This window comes from Cibotium barometz, chromosome 7, assembly GCF_041138505.1.
Source record: "Cibotium barometz isolate CiBa-2024 chromosome 7, ASM4113850v1, whole genome shotgun sequence".
NCBI classification, from domain to species: Eukaryota; Viridiplantae; Streptophyta; class Polypodiopsida; order Cyatheales; family Cibotiaceae; genus Cibotium; species Cibotium barometz.
In genome coordinates this window covers 31,926,109-31,940,108 of record NC_141052.1, presented here as the reverse complement: position 1 = coordinate 31,940,108, position 14,000 = coordinate 31,926,109, and positions in this window count along the sequence as shown.

The following is a 14,000-nucleotide window of genomic DNA, read 5'->3' as shown; positions in this document are numbered from 1 at the left end:
AATATCTCTTATAATTCAGATGAGTTCCCGTGAAACAGAAATTTAAAAAGAATTTTCCAATGTGCACTTGGAATTAATTGAAAATAGGTATAAAGAACCTTAACCTAAGGGTCTAGATTTTCATAAATCTTTAGACTATGGTCCAATTAAGGTTCTTATGGGCCAATAGCATCAATCCATGTGTAGGGAGGAGATAAATCCAAATTGTAAAAAGAAAATATCCAAAAATGAGTAAATGCTCACATGAGGTGAAGAGTTGAAAATGTACAAGGTTTATTAGTAAAAAACTATATTAAAAATATGAGATATTCTGGGAATAATGATTTTATTATGACACATATGTAAGGAAGGGGAGTCCCTTAAATGCTCACATAAGATGAAGAGTTGAAAATGTACAAGGTTTATTAGTAAAAAACTATGAGCAATATTAAAATGATTCCATTATGACACATATGTAAGGAAGGAGAGTTCTTTAAAGAAGGTGCATATTTCACATAAGATGAAGAGTTGAAAATGTACAAGTAAAAAACTATGAGCAATATTAAAATGATTCCATTATGACACATATGTAAGGAAGGGGAGTTCTTTAAAGGAGGTGCATATTTCCCTTAAATGATTTTATTATGACACATATGTAAGGAAGGGGAGTCCCTTAAATGCTCACATAAGATGAAGAGTTGAAAATGTACAAGGCTTATTAGTAAAAAACTATGAGCAATATTAAAATGATTCCATTATGACACATATGTAAGGAAGGGGAATTCTTTAAAGGAGGTGCATATTTCACATGCTTGAATGAGTTTTAAACTCATAAAAATTAAGATATTTCATCTCTCCTCTCTCCTCATTCAAGTCTAGTTCCAAAAAGTTAGCTTAATTGACCTAAAAATGGTCAAAAAGTGACCTAACTGACTTGGAAAATTCTAGAATCAGTTTGTTTGGTTAGGAGCTCAAATTTTCCTATAAATAGAAGCCTCCCCTTGTTGAAAAATATATAGAGTCTTATGCTTTGTTACTCTACTCCACCTAAGCCAAATTAGATAGAGTCTTATGCTTTGTTACTCTACTCCACCTAAGCCAAATTAGATAGAGTCTTATGCTTTGTTACTCTACTCCACCTAAGCCAAATTAGATAGAGTCTTATGCCTTGTTACTCTACTCCACCTAAGCCAAATTAGATAGTGTCTTATGCTTTGTTACTCTACTCCACCTAAGCCAAAGTAGATAGTGTCTTATGCTTTGTTACTCTACTCCACCTAAGCCAAATTAGATAGAGTCTTATGCTTTGTTACTCTACTCCACCTAAGCTAAAATATATAGTGTCTTATGCCTTGTTACTCTTACTCTACCTAAGCCAAGAACTGTGAATTCTTTAATAATTCACTAATTTTTGATACTTCTCTCTTTCTTCAATCTCCATTGGTGGCTCCATCATCATACTAAACCAATTGATTGGTTGGGGGCCTCTACCGTGAATAAAGAATCAAGCAATTTATAAGGTAAGTATATTGAATTTTGATATTTTCTATAATTTCTCGATGATTCTCTCTTCTCAACCCCTCTCAAGCTTGAGAAGCTTAATTGGTATGGTTTTTTAAATGCTATTGAAGTTAATTGGTGAATAGTAGGGAAGAGTTACATAATTTAATAAATGCTATAGAAGTTAATTTCCATTTATGTTTAAATTCAAATGGTTTTTATGTAATTTCTCTCTCTCTCTCAAGAAATGGTCATACTCATGACCCTTTCTCAATCCAAATGAAGCTTTTCATAAAGCTTTTCCTTAATCAAGCTATGCTTGAGGCCAAATTAATGGCTTTTTGCTATGCTTTTAGTTTATGCACATTGATGATTCAATCCATTATGGATTGATGACCCAATTAGAGACCATTCTAATTATTTCCTTGATGACAAGCTTTATCCCTTCGAAAAAAATTGAGATTTATCAGTCATAGTAGCGGAGCTATGGCAAAATTTTTATAGAAATCACGCATAAAATAAATTCATTCAAAGCATAAAAAGAGGACTTCCTACCATATCCTAGGAACTATCATCCTAGATTAATTAAAAGAATATTATTATGCATGGAGATATGGATGTTTGCATGTAGATGTAGAGGTATGGATGTGAGTGTGAATGTGGAGGTGGATGTATGCATGTCGATGTAGATGTATAGATGTAGATGTGGATGTGGAGGTGGGTGGATGCATGTAGATGTAGATGTATAGGTGTAGGTGAGAATGGAGATGTGGATGTATACATGTAGATGTAGATGTATAGATGTAGATGTGAATAGAGATGTGGATGTATACTTGTAGATGTAGATGTATAGATGTAGATGTGGATGTGGAGGTGGGTGGATGCATGAAGATGTAGATGTATAGATGTAGATGAGAATGGAGATGTGGATGTATATATGTAGATGTAGATGTATAGATGTAGATGTGAATAGAGATATGGATGTATACATGTAGATGTAGATGTATAGATGTAGATGGGAATGGAGATGTGGATGTATACATGTAGATGTAGATGTATAGATGTAGATGTGAATGGAGATGTGGATGTATGCATGTAGATGTAGGTGTATAGACGTAGATGTGGATGTAGAGGTGGATGTATGCATGTAGATGTAGATGTATAGATGTGGATGTGAATGTGGAGTGGATGTATGCATGTAGATGTAGATGTATGGAGGTGAATGTGAATGTGGATGTGGATGTATGCATAGGGATGTAGATGTATGCATGTAGATGTGAATGTACGCATATAGTTGTGGATGTATGGATGTGAATATATGATTGTGATGTGAGGGAATCTGAAGTGATGAGATGGAAATGATGTGATGGGATGAGAATACTTATAAATGGAATATGGAATAAGTAATGTAGATTGAGGAGGGATAATGTGGAAAAATGAAAGTTAAAATAGAAATTGTATTGTAAACTGTTTGTAAATGCTGTTTGTAAATGCTGTTTGTAAATGATTGTTTTATGTCAAGAATGCTGGGGGGAGCATTTTGACCGTCTTGTGATTAAGGTCGTGATGAGAAAGTTGCAACTGCTGACGGGGAGTCAATGAAGGACGTCTCGCGTAGCAAGGTCGGCCGAGGTCTTGACCAGCCTCGGTGTGATTAAAATGGTGAGCTTCCGGTACGGTGGATGAGGGGCCAAGGAAGCGGCCTATGCGTGAAGCGCTAGGTTACCTGCGAAGGATCCTAGAGGGTGCTGACCATACGGTGCTCGGGCTTTGGGTCGCCTAGGATACCCACGCGTGCGTCGAGGAAGATATTGGAATAGAGTTGGAGTTGTTTTCTGAAATCGAGCATGGATCTGGTTGATTGACCTTGCTGGTCTTCAATGGATGAGTCCATGGCTCCTTATATGGATCTGTTGGTTGATCTTGCTGATCTTCAACGAGAGTCCATCTTGTTAAGTGATTATATTGCCAAGTATTATGGGCTAGGAACTATCGAAACGGCTCCTGAGCGTTCTAGTTGCCAATGATGCCATAGATACTCTGATGAAGGAATGATGGGAAATTAAGAATCAATTGGATAAATTGGAAGATGGTGATCAATGATACTAGGGTTTTATTAAAGGATTGTTTTAAACTGGTTGAATCTGGTTGAAAAAGGCAATTTCATATTGGGTGTGTGAGTGCTGTGACTAGTTTTATTTTGCATGAACATCCGTCTAGGGGGCCTTGGAACTCTTTTCCTTGGTACCCGGGACAAAACCTAACCAAATTCTTAATTGGATCCCATCACTACAGTGGTTGGGCGGTTGACTAACCCATGGGATTGGATGGGGTTAGGCTGGAGTGATGGATCCGTAAATCGAGACTCAAACTTTTGTTTTTACGATAGAAAAAAAAAATCCCGGACAGTAACTGTTCTATGGATAGGAATCAACGGCTGTGCCTCTTGAATGGGGAAAAAAGCGTTGATCCCAATGATCCAAGTGCAAGTTTCTTCCTTGAACTGACTAAGTATCTTATAGATGTTATTGGATCATCTCGATCAGGAATGATCTTGACTACGTTAGAGTAAAAAGTTATTCTGGTGGAATCGCCCGTGCTTCCAGTTAAGAAAGTTTTTTCGGGTTCGGTTTTGGAACAACCGACGGATTAGTCTCTTATCCGAATATCCGTGGGCGAGGCCCCGAGTGTGGGATCCCTGTCCCGCGCGAGAAGCGCTACTTCCGCTGCCAGTACCCCGAATCCGTTGCTCGGTGGGAATAGGGATCTTACAATTTTAGAAAGTTCTAGATGACTCAAAGGAATATTATGAGGCGGGGGTTGTCTCCATCCTTGATCCAAACGGAAAATTGCTCTGGTGAACTCACTGAATCTGAAGGGAACCTTCAGAAGAGTATCACCAAGAGCGCCGCCATTATAGTACGGGAAAATAGTGATCCAAGGAGCTTCTTTTGTAAAGGCAATACACCGGACAATCGATGGATGTAGCACTTGCATACCCTGCTCTGCTGGAAGCTCTCGAACTTGGCGCTGCCTTCTCCTTTGTAGTGCTTTCCGCAAAAAGTAATGTGCTCCGGAAAAAATGATATACCTTTAACTGTATACTCTTTTACTGTGCCAAAAACACCGGAGCCTATTGTTTGCCCTTCGAACAGAGCCTCGTGCGGGATGCCAATGAGATGTGTGCACATAGAATTGTAGATGGTACGATTAATGACACCTGTACCACTTGCATCTGCCTGGCTGGACGTTGCAGCGACGTCCTGGGCAATGCGCACTCTTTTGGGGAGGGACTCTGCATCCAACGCCTTCATGCGCTTGCTCTTGGCTCTTTGCTCGCTCCATACAACGTCCCATAACTGTAGACGTTGCATATTAGCTTCAGGCGGGGCAGCATCTCTAAGATCACTGCATGCTACACGCATGCTCCCCAAAATGGTTCGTGTTATGTGTTGATGGTTGAAATCTGCTATCTTCTGTCTATCAAGCAACTCAGCGTTGCCTCCTTCGAAGCCGATGCTGTGCATTTTCCCATATCTGGTCTATTAGATCTCGCATGAGTATCTCAGACTCATTGATCTTTTTGACGACATCATCATCACATTGTGACACTGTGATGACCGCTTCAATGCGAATTGCTCGTAGAACGATTTTACGCTCTTCGGGGGAAACCATGTTGGTCGTCTTCGTAAATCTAGCAAATATCACTAAACACAAAAAAACAGAATATCAAACATTATTGAAATCAACATCAAGCAAACGTGAGAGAACAACAACAAGTATATCATTACTTATCAATGTTCAAACAAAAACGGAATATCAAATAATTTTAATGAACTCAACATCATCCAATACATTATCAAACATGAGAGAACAGCAACAAGTGTATCATTACTTATCAATGATCAAGTAAAAACAGAATATATCAAACAATATTACTGAACTCAACATCATGCAATACATTATCAAACGTGAGACAACCGCAACAAGTGCATTATTACTTACGAAGTGTATACATTATCGAATGAGAGAGAGAGAGAGGGGGGGGGAGGAAGAGAGAGAGGTGTGACAGATAGAGAGAGAGGAAAAATTAAATGATATTTTTTATAGTTTTGTGAGTTCCTAAAGAGAGAAAAATAATGTTTTGTAATCCTAAAGCACTCCTCATCTACACACCTATCGTGATAGAGAGAGATGTGAAGTGTATCATGAGAGAGAGAGAGAGAGAGAGAGAGTTGTGAAGTGTATCATGAGAGAGAGAGAGACAGAATTGTGAAGTGTATCATGAGAGAGAGAGAGAGAGAGAGAGAGGAGAGGAGAGAGAGAGAGAGAGAGAGAGGAGAGGAGAGGAAGAGAGAGTTGTGACAGATAGAGAGAAGAAACATTAGATGACATTAGATGTGAAGTGTATCATGAGAGAGAGAGAGAGAGAGAGAGAGGAGAGGAGAGAGAGAGAGAGAGAGGAGAGGAGAGGAAGAGAGAGTTGTGAGTGACAGATAGAGAGAAGAAACATTAGATGACATTTTTAATGTTTTTGTGAGTTCCTAAAGAGGAAATAATGTACTGTTTTAATTTTTAAGTAAATAGAGGGAGAAAAAAGAAATTATTAGGAATTATGTATATTTTAAGAGAAATAAAAAGAAATCATTATCTACACATCTATCGTGTTGTGAAGTGTATCATGAGAGAGAGAGAGAGAAAGAGTTGTGAAGTGTATCATGAGAGAGAGAGAGAGGGGGGTAAGAAGAGAGAGATATTCATATTTTTCGAGTTACGAATCACGATATTATAAAACAAAACGTTTAGACAATATGATGTAAACTTTGATCCATGAAATACTCATGCCACGTTAGCAACCAAGTATCGCATGGATCAAACACAATAAAAACAATACAAGTCAAATCAAACAAATTTACGACATATTTTCGACCGCGTTAACGATCATATGCCGTAATATGCAAGCAAATTTACGACATTTTTTTGTCCGCGTTAACGATCAAATACCGCAATATGCAAAAAACAATTTATGCACTAGCGGACGACACCAACTTGCCGGGTTAACGACAAAATGCCGCCCGATTCTATGGGAATACGAATAGGATACGAACATACACTGGCCGCGTTACCGACCATATGTCCGCATTTGACAAAGGGAAGGGAAGGGACGGTGACATCGCCATAACGATACTATGCTTGCCGTGTTACCGACTAGTACCGCTACGGCGTGCCATACTTACCATAGGACACAGACTAGCCGCGTTACCGACTAAGTGCCCTAGGGTAAGCACCATTCCGAAGAATGGCCTTACACACACACCTGTCGTGTGGCGGGCCACCCACATCTTGCCGCGCATTGCGACAATGGGCGGCTGCCCGCACGAACACACCCACACACACATCCCTCGTGTGGCGGACCACCCACATCCTGCCGCGCATTGCGACAGTGGGCGGCTGCCCGCACGAACACACCCACATACACACACACACACACACACACAAGTTTCATTACCTGTGTATGCTGTCAGCAATGAACTCCCAAAGGGCCCCTCGGGCCCATATATATAGGAAATTGTACCCCGCCGGGCTGGATGACAACCCCGTCGGGACCCGCTGGGGTTTGCTTTTTCCCGGCGGGATCGCCGGGTATAACAAAAGCCCGCCGGCGGGATTTTATCCGGTTACCAGGTCGCTTGCCACCGGCTTTTTTGAGAACATGTTAACATGTGAACATGTTAATAACATGTTAACACATGTTATTAACAAAAAAAATTTTGTGATCACGTGAATATAAAATCCCTGGGAGGATGAAAGAGATCATACTCCACCTACGAGATGAGGACATCTTGCATTTTTTAAGTGGGGTAGGATGTAAGATTCCTCCCTCCAGCTTTTGAGGTGTACAGGTGTAATAACCTCCCCTTCTGAACTTGTAATTATCCCCCTGTTTGAAATAAAAGAAAGATTTTGTTTTACCCTGTTTTGACCTAGCGAGAGAATGTCTAGAGAGAGGTAATCCAAAATTGAGATATTTTTGGATATAAAAATCCTCCTAGTGTCTAAAAAGGTTTCCCCTAAAACAGAAATTCAAAAAGAACTTTCCAATGTGCAATTGGAATTAATTGAAAATAGGTAAAAAACACCTTAGCATAAGGGTCCAGATTTTCAGAAATTTTTGAATTATGCTCCAATTAAGGTTCCTATGGGCCAATAAGATTAATCCAAATGTAGGGAGGAGATGAATTGAAGAATAAAAGAAAAACCCCCAAAATGAGTAAATGCTCACATAAGATGAAGAGTTGATTAAGGACAAGGTTTATTAGTAAAAAACTATGAGTACTTTACTAAAAAATGAGATATTTTAGGTATAATGATTCAATTTTGACACCTTGGTAAGGAGAAGGGGGCTATTCAAGGACGCGCCTATTTCACATGTGTGGTGGAGTTTTAAACTCAAAAATATTTTGATATTTTTATCTCTCCTCTCTCCTAGATCAAACCAAATCAAAAGGGAGCCAAACTAGGTCCAACAAATCTTGTCCAAATTCAGTTAAATTGAACCTCGAAAATTCTAGAAACTAGTTGGACTTCGTTAGAGGCCTCCCTCACCTATAAATAGATACTTAGTCCTTTGTAAAAATATATGAGAACTATACCATGCCATTATTATATTGAAATAATGATATTTTCTATTGTCCTCTAAAAATCCTCTACAAATTGAAGAGATTAGAGATTCTCTCTCTCTTCAATCTTCCTTGGAGACTTCATCAACATACCAAACCAATTGATTGGTTGGGGGCCTCTACTGTGATCAAAGAATCAAGTAATTTAGGAGGTAAAGTGTGGATTCTTGTTATCTTTTTCTTAAATCTCTAAATGTTTCTCTTCTCAATCCCTCTCAAGCTTGAGAAGCATTAAATTGAATGGCTTTTGAGTACTATTGAAGTTCTTTAATGTATTATAATGAAGAAATACATAAATTTCTATTTATGCTTAATTTATAATGGTTTTTACGCATTTCTCTGTCTCCGCCAAAGAATGGTCATTCCTATGACCTATTTTCATTTCGAATGAAGCTTCTCATGAAGCATTTCTCTAATCTAAAAGTAATTTCTATGCTTGTCTAATTAGAGGCCAGAATAATAGCTTTTTAATACTTTTATGCTATTAAATTTATGGTAAAATTAAGAATCAATCCATAATTGGATAATTATCCAATTAGTGGTTATTCTAATCATAGGGATATTACTAAACTTTATGCTTTCAAATTTTTGAGAATTATCAGTAATAGCAGCGGAGCTATGGCAAAATTTTTAAAAAATTAACACATAAATAATTTTCATTCATAATATGAAAAGAGGACTTCCTACCATATTCTAGGATTACATATCCTAGATTTATTTAATGATTCTCATTATAATCATGAAAAATTTGATTTTTATGTTTATGCATAAATAGTTAATTAGAGAAAAGAGGAATTTCTAGTAATCCATTTTTATGTTAAAAAAGTAATCCCCATGACAATGTAAATCCATGTATTCCAATGAAGTAAGAGAAAACTTGGGATGCTAAAATAATGTATATTTTATTAAAATTAAAGAAAGATTTTAGTTAAATTTATCTTTTTGCATAGATAAATTTAAATGTTAAAAGAGGAATTCCTATGACATTTGGAATTCCATCATTGAGATGGGAAAAGAGAAATCCCTAGCATATTGGAATTAATGAGTATTTTATTTAAATTCAAAGATGAAATTTAGATAAACTTATTTTATCTATGAGAAATATTTAAATGTTAAAAGAGGAATTCCTATGACATTTGGAATTCCATCATTTAGATGGAAAAAGAGAAATTCCTAGCATATTGAAGTTAATGAGTATTATATTTAAATTCAAAGATGAATTTTAGATAAATTTATTTTATCTATGAGAAATATTTAAATGTTAAAAGAGAAATTCCTATGACATTTGGAATTCCATCATTTAGATGAAAAAAGAGACATTCCTAGTATATTGGAATTAAAGAGTATTGTATTTAAATTCAAAGATGAATTTTAGATAAATTTATTTTATCCATGAGAAATATTTAAATGTTAAAAGAGGAATTCCTATGACATTTGGAATTCCATGGGAAAAGAGAAATTCGTAGCATATTGATTTAATGGGTATTTTATTTTAGATGAAATTACTTTATGAGAAATATTTGATGATAAAAGAGGAATACCCATGACATTGGAATGCAATTAATTAAATGAAAAAAGAGGAATTCCCATGGTAATTGAGATCCAAGAAATTAAATGGGAAGAAGAGAAAATTTTAGTATAATTCAATTTATGATTATTTATCAAAACTAAAAATATGGGTAGAATTGATTTCTTTAAATCCCATGAAATCTTTTATTCAAAAGAGGAATATTGAATATAATTCGATTGAGAAATTGAGAATGAATATGGAAATAGTCGTCGAGAAAAAGAACCTTTAATTAGGCCAGGGAATTGGGAGAAATTTAGAAAAAGGATCAACCTAGAAAAAGCTTTTAAATGGGAATAGCATGTGAATGGATGAGATAAGGTGAAAATAGGATGCGATAAGATATGTATGGGATGTGATAAGATGTAAATGGGATGCGATAGGATGAGAATGGATGTGATAAGATGTGTATGGGATGTGATAGAAAGTGAATGGATGTGATAAAATGTGTATGGGATGTGATAGGATGTGATAAGATGTGATGTAATGAGAATGAATGTGGATGTGTATGTGGAAGAATGGATGTGGATGTGTATGTGAAAGGATGTGATATCGATGTGAGTGAATGAATAAGATGTCGATGTGAGTGAATGAATAAGATGTGATGTGATGTGAGTCAGACAAAAATTAATGAATGATATGTGATGTGAATGGATGAGATGGATGTCATGTGAATCGGGATGTGAATGAATGATATGAGATGTGAAATGAATGAGATGAGATGTGATGTAAATTGAGATAGATGTGAAATGAATGAGGTGTGATGGGATGTGAATATGGGTTGATGCGAGTGGATGAGATGTGATGAGAATAAATGATGAAAGATATGATGAGATGGAAAATGATGTGATTGGATGAGAATGGGTATACATATGAATTGGATATGGATTAAGTAATGTGGACGGATGTGGAACAATGTGAAAGACGAGACTTCATTATAGGAATTGTACTTATGACCTATTTTTAAATGACTGTTTTATGTCAAAAATGATGGGGAAGCATTTTTTACCGTCTTGTGAATGAGGTCGTGGGTGACCTAACTGATAAAGTTACAAGAGCTGATGAAGAGTCAAGGGTCTTGCATAGCAAGGTCGCCCAAGGTCTTGACCAGCCTCGGTTCGATTTAAATGGTGAGCTTCTGATACGGTGGATGAGGGACCAAGGAAGCAGCCGATGAGTGAAGCGCTAGGTCACCTGCGAAGGATCCTAAAGGGTGCTGACCATACGGTGCTCGGGCTCTGGGTTGCCAAAGATACCCACACGTACGTCGTGGAAGATATTGGAACAAGGAGTAAGAGTTGTTTTCTGAAACCGAGCATGGATCTGGTTGATTGACCTTGCTGGTTCTCAACAAATGAGTCCATGGCTCTTTTATATGGATCTGTTGGTTGATCTTGCTGATCTTCAACGCAGATTCCATCTTTATTTTTATAAGTGAGCATATTGTCAGGTATTATGAGCTAGGAACTATCGAAAAGGCCCTTGAGGGACAGGTGGTGAGCATTCTGGTTGCCAATGATGCCATAGATACACCAAATTTGAAGGAATGATTGGAAATAAGGATTCAACCAGAGATTTTGAGGATTATGATCAGTGACACTATGGTTTCATTAAATGATTGTTTTAAAGATAACTGAATCTGTGAAAAAGGCAATTTCATATTGGGTGTGTAAGTGGTGTGGCTGGCGTTAAATTTGCATGAATATCAGGTTAGGGGGCTTGGGAACTCCTTTCCCTGGTACCCAGGACAAAACCTAACCAAATTCCTAATTGGATCCCATCACTAGATGTAGGCTGGACTGATGGATCCGTAAAATAAGACTCAATTCTGTTACAGCACGATAGATGAAGTAAATCCCGGATAGTAATTGTTCTATGGAAAAAGAGTCAACGGCTGTGCCTCTCAATGGGAAAAAAAGCGTTGGTTTCTATGATCCAAGTGCAAGTTTCTTCCTTGATCTGACCAAGTGACTCACAGGTGTATAGGTTTGGTTGGATCAGTTTGGTCAGTAATGACCCTGACTACGTTAGAGTACAAATATCCTGGAGAAATTGCTCGTGCTTTCTGAGCAAGGGAAGTTTTTCTGGGTTTGGTTTTTAAGAACCAAGGGATTAGTCTCTTGTTTGGATATCCGTGTGGCGGGCGAGGCCCCGAGTGAAGGATCGTGCCCCATGCAAGACGTTCTACTTCTAGTGCTAGCACCCCCCGAATCCGTTGCGCAAGGGGGGCAGGGATCTTTCACATTGGGTGATCCTGGTGCATATCGGTAGCTACCGGCATACTTAGGTAGCACGCGGCATGCACTATTTGCTTTTGGTGCATGCCAGTAGCTCGCGGTGCATGTCGGTAGTTATCAACATGCATTGGAAGCTACTTGCATGCATTCTTTGCTTTTGGTGCATGTCGGTAGCTACCGACATACTTAGGTAGCACCTAGCATGCATTGGGAGGTCGTGGTGCAAGCCGACAACTACCGGTATTTCTAGGTAGCATCCAGCGTAAAGATACCCACTTGCCTAGGTAGCACGCGGCATGCATTGAGTGCTCTCAGTGCTTGCCGGTAGCTACTGGCATACTTACGTAGCTACCAGCATATTTAGGTAGCACCCGCAAAAGCATTGGGTGCTTCTGGTGCATGCCGGGCGGTAGCTCATCAAGATGCATTGGAATCTACCCGCACTCTCTATGCATGCCAGTAGCTATGAGCTTCCCAACATTCTTGACATAAAATAGGTTTCATAAATACAGTTTCTAACGAACTCTCATCTTTCCACATTGTTCCACATCATTTCTCATTATTTAACATTCTTTTACATCAATTCACATTGCTTAATCCACACCCTGTAAGATTCCTCCCCAGCCTTCGAGGTATACAAGAGTAAGAATCTCCCTTTCTGATCTTATAATTATTCCCTCTCTAAAATAAAAGAAGTTTTTGTTTTAAAAAAAAAAAAGACCCTTTTTTCTAAAATACTTCTCAGGAGTCATGCCTATTTTAAGGATTTAGAACAATGAGTTTAGAAGTGAGAATCGGTGTTTTGGATACCAAGGTTTTGGTTTTCATTCGAGTATGGCCCAAAAGAAGTTCTTTATCTCTTGAGGAGTATAAGAAGTTATCCCCCAGATATTGTGATCCTTATATCTGAATTCAATGAAAGTAGGTGACTTAGCCTACAAGTTTCTTTTATCTCCTCATCTCAAAATTCTTAATGACTTCTATAGAAAAATGTGTCAAACTCAAATCATAGAAAGACGGTAAAACTTCAGTGGCAAGTTACCGTTGGCTTCTAGGTTACGCTAGCTCCTTCCTTTATATAAGTCGTAACTTTTACTTGTCGCTCACAGTAATCTTACTCCCATCAATCTCCTTTCTTTCTTAATCTCCTTCATGGCTTGGCAACAGGAATTAGTTTTATCCCTGATGATTTCTCACCTTCAAGACGCAAGAGAGTCTGTGAAGAAAAACTTTATAGAACAGTATGAGCGCTCACTTTTCCCTCACCTAGGAACTTCTGTAGCGCAGACCAAATGGCGGACCTATCAAAACATAACTAGGATAACACCCTGGGGTCAGCAGCACTTTTGTAACAATGTCCGCTTAGCCATGGTTATTGAAGCTTTGGGTTTGGGTCCCCGATACTACTGCGTCATGAGATCAAGGCATCTTGGGTTTTCTGAGCGGGTCTTCTTACTAGCATGTTTTCTTCCTCATGAGAAGATATGCCTTTACCCCGTTTTTGGCTTGCCTCTCAGAGGTCCTTTTGTTAGATCACCTCATACCACTGAGATAGGTGCGGCAATAACCAGCAGAATCATTCCCATAGATGAGTTACCCTATACTTGTGCAGCTTGTGAGGACTGCTTTTGTGACCATATGATGGACGGGCTTATGGAAGTGTAAAGAGTTCTTCTATCTTTACTGTATAAGTCCCGTGAATGAATAAAGTTTAAATCTTGTTCTTATTTTGAATCTTGCTCTCTTTAAGACTTTTCTTGGTGGTTAATCGTGATTAAAATTTTTCTCTAAGTCTCATATTCGTGCATCTTGCGAAATTATTCCAAGTTGCGAGATGAGGACATCTCGTGTTTTTTAAGTGGGGTAGAATGTAAGATTCCTCTCCCAACCCCTTTTTGATGTCTAGTATCTTCCCCTGTAATCAATCCCTCTTCAGAAATATAAAGACCTTGTTTCTAACTGTTTTAGCTTAGAGAGAGAAAAATATTATAGAGAGAGAATATTCAGATTTTGAATATTTTTGGATAGAAAAATATC